The following is a 9,404-nucleotide window of genomic DNA, read 5'->3' on the forward strand; positions in this document are numbered from 1 at the left end:
CAGTGATATGGCTGAATATTTTACAATTTCTCCAAGGACTAGAGCGGAACATGGTAAATTTAAAAGATACTGTAGTCTTTTAAACATTTTTACACACAATCCCTATGTATAAAGGTACTGAAGTGTATTAGTTTCAAGTACAGTGTAGGTGCCCACCGCCGTTCGTTTGATTAATCTCGAACCGTTTGCGACACAAAATCAAACGATACGTCAATCGATTAGGAATAGAAAACCCTCGTCGCCATTGTTAATTATTTTAAAATAGGACGTCAAGAAGTTGGTCATTTGCCCAGTTTTTTTATACCGCCGTTTTTTTTTCAAATTGGAATGAATTTTGCGCTTTAACTCTCGAACCGATAGCATTGTAATATCAAACGATACGTCAATCGATCGAGAACGTTTAACCCTAAATCGATGAACTAGAAACTGGTCATTTATACTTTTAAAATTTCCAGCAAAACAGAAGAAGAGAAAAAATTGGACTGGACATATTCTATGATGAGTATTTTCGAAGGAAAATGCTTGGACAGGGTGAATGTATTATTTCGGACGGTATTCTTAACACATCAGCGGGATTGTGTGTACGGAAATGTCCGTGACATCAAGGAGGATAAGAACAGGAGGGGACACTCAATGTATTTTTCTAATAGACTGAAATGCGGTGCTGCCCTCCGAGTTAAAGCCGGTAAACTAACGATTTTTGCGGGATGTTAAAAAATTTCGTCTGCTAATTTTAATGAAATTTAATGCTTACCAAATGGGATAATAACCCTCCTTGTGCTTACCTATTTTATTATGGTGAAAAAAAGTTGTTTAAAGGTAGGAAAAGGCAATTAAAATATATAAGATACACGAGAACATTTTAAAACTGTATTTAATAATTGTTTATCAAAAATGAAAGATATATCAGTACATTTTAAAACAGTATTTAATAGTTTTGATTGTCAAATATTAAAAATATTTTTTATCTCTAAAAACAGAAACAGATTTCTATTTATTGGCTATTTGCCTTAACTAAATGTGAAGAAATTTAGCCAACTTTCTCTCTTGTGCAGTTTTTTGTTTTCAGGTTTTCGTCCAAATCTTCATTTCCTATCCGTTTTTGTTTTGGCTTTTGTCGTTTCATTGCTTTTTCATCCTTAACTCGCTGATTCATCATTTTTACAGAATGGTTGATTCTCATTCTCAAATAAAGTTTAAACACCATGTTTTCAACACCGTCGCATAAAGAAGGCATTGAAATGTTTGAAAATTTTCCAAACAGCTTAGAAGCCAATTTTTTTTCTGAAACCAATTTAGGATATTATTTTTCATAAATTAGTTCGAGCTGTAAAACAGAGTTGTAGAACTTTTCACTTGGCAACTTTAACTTCCCAACATCACTGTTTTCTTCAACAGTATAGGCTTTTAAGGCAGTTAATGTTTCTCGTGTAGCCGTTATATGTTTGTCTTCTTCAAGGAGCAATTTTGAGCAAGCTAAACAATCATGTTTTCGAAGTATTTTATTCACAAGATAGCCACCAATGTATGTGATGACATTTGATCGCTTAGAGTCTTCAGGCTGAGGAATGTTGGCATCATCAAGTATTTCATCTAGATCTTGGAAAATATTTTCAGACTCTACCATCATAATAACATTTTCCATAGTTGTATTTTTGGTCTTTGTTCAGCCGAGTTGAAGATATTAGTAAGATACTCATCAGTCATGGAAGAAACATCAGTACTGCAGTTAGCAGTTTCAGAAACTTTGAACAATGAAGAGGCCATCACTTTTCTTAGTTGGAAGCGAAATAACTGAGGTGGGGGATTGTCATTATATCCTCCAAGCCTCCTGACTGTAGCGAATGTGTTTTCCAAGACATCTCGACTCAGCCGGCCCGTTAGAAGATAATCTAAACCCTCATTTTTGAACAAATCTTTGGATAATTGTATAATGCATGCAACTGTAACTTTGAAGCCGTGCAAAACAGGGGGTTGGCGCAAAGTTTTTGTTTGAAATTCAATAGTTGAAAGCCGTTCCAACTTTTTTGCAATATGATCTGATCATGGTTTTATTGCCCGACGCAAGGGTTTCGTGTCATAGAGACTCTTTGAATTCAGACAATCAAATAAACTATCAAATTCTCTTATAAAATTAGAAGTTTCAATAGCCTTGTCAGGTAGTTTTCTCTTTGTAATGTAGAAGATAATCATAATAGGCACGGAGTAACTCAACACCTGAACCGCAAGTTTTACCCGCATTTTAGTGAAACCTGGTATTTCAATATGAGTTCTAGTTAATTTTGGAGCAACCCTAAGCTCTTCCTCAATGTCAGATTTATACGCTTGTTCAATATGTTTCCAAGTTGCACGGCAACATTTTGGTCCAAAAATTACATCATATTTTTTTAAGATTGTTTCTGATACCCTTGATTTCTTGTGATGGGTCGTGCATTAAGAAAACTTTTTTCCCCTTGAGAAATATGTAAGGTGTTTTTTCTGAAATATTTAGTCGCGAAAATACACTTTGATTGCTGCTACCCTGGTCACAGACAACGGCTTTAATGTTAAATCCAATGTCGATTAACTTTTCTAGCACTTCTAGAAGAATGTCATGCAAAACGTCTTAACGCATAGCATCTTTGACTAAATAGTATGCAAAAACCTGTTTCCATTTGGCTGCAATTCCAGAGACCATAAAAACATTAACGTGGTTTGCAATATTAGAATCACGATGAGACCTTAGATCAGCAAAACCCTCTATGTAATCTTAACTTTCATTGTATTTCAATCCCTCCATTAATGCCATCTCATCAAACCTCAGAATCGCAAGTCTTTCCTTTTTTTTCCAAAATTGTGCATAAAGTTGGCATTATTCCTGGATGGCATGGTATATTTTGAAGCCATCGACTAAGAGATCTTGATGAAGGTAAATAAACATTTGCTCAAAGAGTTTATAAGCCCTTGGACCATGATAATGTAAAGCTAAACACAGTTGTTTTTCCGAGTCTGTATATCTTCTTCCGTTTTTCTTTTTTTGTGAGGCTTCAATTTGCATTCGAAAGAACTGTGCTCCCTTTTCTGGCAAATATTTTCCAATTTCCAATAACAAAACATTTTTATCAATTTTTTGACTGACTAGGAGCTTTAACTTCTTTATTCTTTCAGTCGATGTTTTAGTTATAATGTTAGTATTAATGGTATCTATTTGAGTGCCAATCTCTTTATATTGAACTTCAAAAGAATTCTCTTGCCTTATAACACTAGCATTAGGTTTAAATAAATCCATAAATCATTCATCTTCATTTGACTCGCGAATATAATCAGAAGTTCTTGGTTTTTCTATAGTGTTTGGGGCTGAAAAACAATTCTAACAGTTTAATGTTCGCACTTAAATTTCTTAGTCATTTAGGTTCTATTTATAATGGATATTATTTATAATATTTATATTCCACACTCTAAAACATTACACACCTATCAAGTAGTCTTCTGTCGCGATAAATACAGATTCATTTATATCCACTGACACATCACTACAATTTAACCGATCATCAAGATTAACAATTGGTGTGATGACGTTGGACCCTATTTAGTTCCAATTTGTAAGGAACTAATACACAATTATAGTTTGTTTCTGCTGCACACACAAACCTGAATTTGTTGAATTATAAAAACCCGGAGTAGCTATTTTAGTTAGTCGATTCCTCTTGTCTGGATTAATAAAGCAAGAAAGTTCAAAATGTTCACCGCAGACCTTGAGTTTTCTTTTGTATAGTTCAGTTTCTTGTCCAATTAAATCAACTCTTCCACTGTTGGCTATCCAGATTTTGCATCTAAACATAACGCAAACCTTTGTTATTGCAAAGGCTCGCCTCTAAGTTTTGATAGTTGATACACAAAATAAGAGAATAATTTACCTTGCACTGTCGTTTGGATAGGAAAACAAGGAAATATTTTTAGTTTGAGCTTCTTTATTGTCGCAATTTTTGAAAGAGCACCTGTTCCCTCCATAATATCGATAACTTTGATATTTTCGGCGATCAATTGTTGTTACAGCTGTTTTCTCCGACGACGCCATTTTAAATTGTTAAATAATGACAAAATTGATGACGTAATTGCGTATTTTACAGGACTTTCCTCAGACGGCGCTAGTGTTGCGCCAGTCTCCTAAAAACGGGCCGAGTGGCGCCTCCTGTTATTATCCTCCTTGGTGACATGTAGTTTACACGATATTTGTGGTGGTATTTTATAAATATTTTACTCCTAAATCTTCAAGTAAGCTGTAGTTTCCTACAATTACCCATAGCAACACCACTACATAGACCCCGACTAAAATCGCACCCCGTGCCGATAAACATAAAATCAACATAACCGGTATTTTAAAGTAACGACATCCAAGGTAAACCTAGCCCCCTCCCCCCTTTTTTAATTTGAAAAATTGAAAATTAAAAATTAAAAAATTAAGTTATTTCCTTAACTAGTATGGTCCGTAATGATTCGACTGTGGTGCATAATGGTGTGTAATGGGTGCGTTTTAATGGCACCATTTTAGATGCCTATGGTGAATGGGGGGCTGGAGTTAACCTAGCCCCCATTTTTTTAATTCGAAAATTTGAAAGTCCAAAATTAAAAAATTAAGATATTTCCTTAACTAGTATGGTGCGTAATGATTCGACTGTGGTACATAATGGTGCGTAATGGGTGCGTTTGAATGGCACGATTTTTTATGCTTATGGTGAAAGGGGGCTTTGGGGTTAACCTAGCCCCCCCCAATTAATATTTGATGTAATGCTATAGGGATAAGGGTGCGTAATGATTCGACTGTGGTGCATAATGGTGCGTAATGGGTGCGTTTGATTGGTTAACAAGTTTTAGGGAAAAGTGGAAGGGGGGTGGGCTGAACACCATGGGTGCGTGATGGGTTACCGATGGTGCAAAATGGTGCATAATGGGTGCCTTACAATCAACTTGTTAGTTTTTGAAAACTGCGTTTGGGGGGGCCAAGTTAACTGAGCCTACGCGGCTGCCTCAAGTCTGGTCCCACTTCCGGTGGTTCAAAAATGTCCCTCTCCCTAGTAAAACAAAACTTTGTTTACGGAAACCTAAATATTGTGGCCATATAATTTTCGACAAAAACGAACTTAATTTAAGAAGTTGGAATTGTGTGAAAGAACTTCGTGTATTTGTATGCGTTGAGTCGTACCAAAGGTTGCCTCTAATCTTTCAGTGTCTACCGGGTCGTTTTAGGGGGGGGGTCAAAGGGGGGAATTTCTCCCTGACGCAATTTAAATAGGAGGGTTGAATAAGTTATCTTGTTACAACCCTATCAAATCATAAAATCGAAAATATTTTTGAAATATATAAAATAAGGCAGTAACAGCAACGGTTTGATTCCGGATATAAACGGGATGTTACGTTTCGCCCTTCACTGAGGTATTTCCCCCTGGGCGAAACTTTGCTGAGTCCGGCCCTGAGTGTATAGATCCAGTGAGAAGAGTATCACGAAACGACAAAAAAATAAAAATGTCACGTAAAAATCGGTTTAAAATTCCCAATCTAATATTATTTAAAAATTAAATACTTTTATTATCCGAATTTGAAATCGTTTTTTACGTCTCAGCCTACTTTTCATTTTAATTATCGAATTTGAAGGGCCCCAGAATTGCCTCCTCAAATCCTCCAGTGGGGCCCCAAGCTGGCGTATTTACCTTCTGTAAAATTTGTTCAGGTTAAAAAGAAGATCCACTTTGGAATACAAATAATAGGCTATACCTCTTAAAACCTTGGCGCCTGCAATGCTCACCTGGCGACATCTAACAATGTATTCCGGAAATATCCCCAACCCCCCTATAGGTCGTTTTCACTGATACTGCTCCCTCTTCTGTCCAGAGATGGTGCCATAGTTGTGAAATTGTCTCCTCCCCAGTTCCCGCCCGAAAAAGGTACACGTTTCATTTTATGGCCTCGATGGATACTTGTCTCGTAAGAGACATTAATAAACTTCCAGAACGTATTTATTGAATGACTTTTATTAAACGATTGTTTAAAAGGAAGGAAGTCATCAATAAACTACTTAACTAGTGAGATTTTACCATTTTATCATAAGTAACGTAATAACATAAGTATGATATTAAATATTTAACTAGAATTCTGACAAAACATTAAAAGTACGTTTTCATGTACGTTCAATGTTAAATTATATATAATTTATAATGGTATAAGTAGAGAGGGACTAAATATGAACACTTTTTTCCAAGATGGCCGCCAAGATGGCCGCCAAAACAACCCCCCCAAAATATTTTCCAAAAATTTTTGTCCTTGGAAAAATCGAAAAACATATTTTTGTTTTCAATCTCAAATTTCACCTTGAAGATGATCTTTGACCTCGACGCCTGACACCTGTCCACAACCACTAAGCCTCGGTCTATCACCCCAACAAGTTTGGTCACGATCGGACAAGGTCGGCCCGAGATATCGGCGGTAATATGTGACCCCACTTTCAAAAACAAAAATTTTTGTCCTTGGAAAAATTGAAAATATTTTTGTTTTCAATTTCACCTTGAAGATGATCTTTGACCTCGACGCCTGACACCTGTCAACAACCACTAAGCCTCGGTCTATCAAATCAACAAGTTTGGTCACGATCGGACAAGGTCGAACCGAGATATCGGCGGTAATATGTGACCCCACCAAATACTTATGTTAATTTACTTTTGGTGTTACTTTTTTATTTTTTTCGTTTTTTCGCCGTTTAAAATGCTAATTAGTTATTTGCGAGATGGGGAAACGAATTCGCGACCTTCGCTTTATACCCTTGGCGGTTTTGGCCCCACCCAAAATACTTTAAACGGCTAATAAACGTGTCTAAACTTGCAATAATAACTATTTCTATAAATAATAATTGTTTTTACATTTAAAAGTCAAAGGATATGTGTAAGCGTAAGACGTCTCAAAAATCGAGCTCTTTAAAGGTTAAAAAAATGAAGTTATTTATGGGGAAACCAGAAATTAAATGCAAATCGCCTACCGAGAATCCTTGTTATTATAATGAGCCATGTCGCAAACACGCTTTTAATTTCTTTGATAATTTAAACTTTAGTGTTAAATGCTGGATTTGTCAAGAACAATGTCTTGACAAGACAATTTTTAAACAACACTTAATGGATCACTTATCGAGTAGTTATAAAAATCAAATTCGTATTGATGTTTGCGATTGTCTTCATTCAAAGAAACCAGAATATACAACCAAAGAAGAAATATTAGACGATCAAATTATTGATTATTTGAACGAGTTTAACGTAAAACATCAAGAATGGTTAAACGAGTTTGTTAATGGTACTGGAACTCCAAAGAAAATTCAACGTAAAAAAAAGACAACTGGTATTAAGTCCGAAGAAACTTTAAATTCAACAATAAAATCAAATGTTGTATTTCCACCAGACTTTGTCATGCCATCTGATGAGCAGATGGAAGCAATTATTTTTTTTCAAGAATATTGTAAAAATAATCAAATTTTAACTCTTAATCAAGTTGAAACACCCATTGAGGTTTTGGAAAATCTTGAACAAACTTGTCAAATGATTGAAAATATGTAAATAAAGATGATTTTCTAATATATTGTGATTATTTTTCCTACGTAAAATAGATAATTTTAACTCTTTCATGTTAAGGTTTAGCGTGGTAGATCGGTAGCGTTGCAGGACGTTATTCAAACAGTCTCAAGTTCAAATCACAATCCTTTCGATCTATCACGCTAAATCTTTTATTAGTATAAAACGAGATGTCGCCCAACTGAAACTGTCATTATAAAGATGACAAGTTTCGTAGTATTTCTACCTTCGAACGCATCACCCGATATTTACCCGGAAAATACACCTTCTAGCTTTAAAGTTCAATTAGCAAAACCTTTAAATTTTAATAATGAAAAATGGTCTTGCGCATTAGCAGAAATAATTCTTCCTGAAACTTATTCGAATATAACAAATGAGTATTCGCATTTCCAAGTAGGGCACGTGTCAGATGTTATTTCACCCGAAGAAAATCAATGGGATTATATTAAAATTGAAATTCCACCAAAACGTTACGAGGGTGATCTAGATCGAAATAAGAATAATATTCCAACATCTCTTCAAAATAATATACTCAACGAGTTTGCTAAAACTATTGAGGCCAATCAATCACTTAAAGGAAAAATACATATGAATACGGTAAAAGTTGACGAAAACGAAGACAGTTCAAAATTAAAAATACAGTTACAAAAAGATGTGCAAGTAAGAATACCTCAAGCATCGCCCCTAGCATCTGTTCTGGAATTTCGAGAAAATGATTTTGTCGACAGTGATTATCTTTCTAATTATCCTCTCTCGAATCACGCTAAAACTATTTCTTTAACTTACGCAACAAATTTTATCGAAGTACGAATTAAAAAAGCGTTAGTTGTGAATAAATATCAACAAAAATATTTACCACGACAAATTCCCGTGGAAGAAATACAATCACAACCCAGGAGAAAAAAACAGAAAATTAACAAGAAACCGAAACTAAAACCAGAAGTGACACAAGAGGAAAAACCAAAACTTGAACCAAAAACAAATTTAGAAGAAAAGCCAAATTTTAAACTAGAAGAAAATATAAACAACATTTTACCAACAGAACCTTTAATTCTAAATATTAATGAAGACGTCAACCAACCAGAAGTTTTAAATCCTTCCGAAGAAAATATTCTACCAAGTTCTCTCCCAATACCCATTAATCCACCATCTCAGCCTGTTATTAAACAAATACAATGGAATAATTACGCGATTGTTTTTGAAGCGGGCAGATATGAGGGAGAAAGACAATATAATAATGAAATTCAACCGTTCACATTACACTTAATTATACGTGATTTATTAGAACGATGTAAACCAAGACAGTTTGATGGATTAAAAACCGCGATATCTTCCGATGATGAAGATAATTTATATTTTAATTTAGAAATACCGGTAGGAATGGAAATTAAATTTCAAAATCCATTAGCAGATCTTTTTAAAATTCCACCAGACACTTATTTTACGGGTATTCAAAAATTTGGACCGTTAAATAATTTAAATAATATTACTTTTAATTCGCGTACTAATTTTATCGACATACGTATTGAGACAACAAAAATACCGCAATTTGAGCAGGAAGATTGGGCTTTCTATTCCGTATCAATCATACAACCTTTTTTATTTGAAGGTCAGAGAGATGATTTTGGAAATATTATCCCATTATCTTTGCATAGGCAATTAAAAAACGAGATTCAACAGGCGACTAACTTCCCCCCTTTAAATCGGTACGAAATTAGTTACGCAATAGAAGAAATAAACCGAGGTCATTACTTGAGAATTTCATTTCCTAGAGATCTACAAATTGCCTTCACTGGGAGATTAGCAAATATTTTT

The sequence above is a fragment of the Leiobunum rupestre genome, chromosome 7 (assembly GCF_980474605.1).
Source record: "Leiobunum rupestre chromosome 7, qqLeiRupe1.1.hap1, whole genome shotgun sequence".
NCBI classification, from domain to species: Eukaryota; Metazoa; Arthropoda; class Arachnida; order Opiliones; family Sclerosomatidae; genus Leiobunum; species Leiobunum rupestre.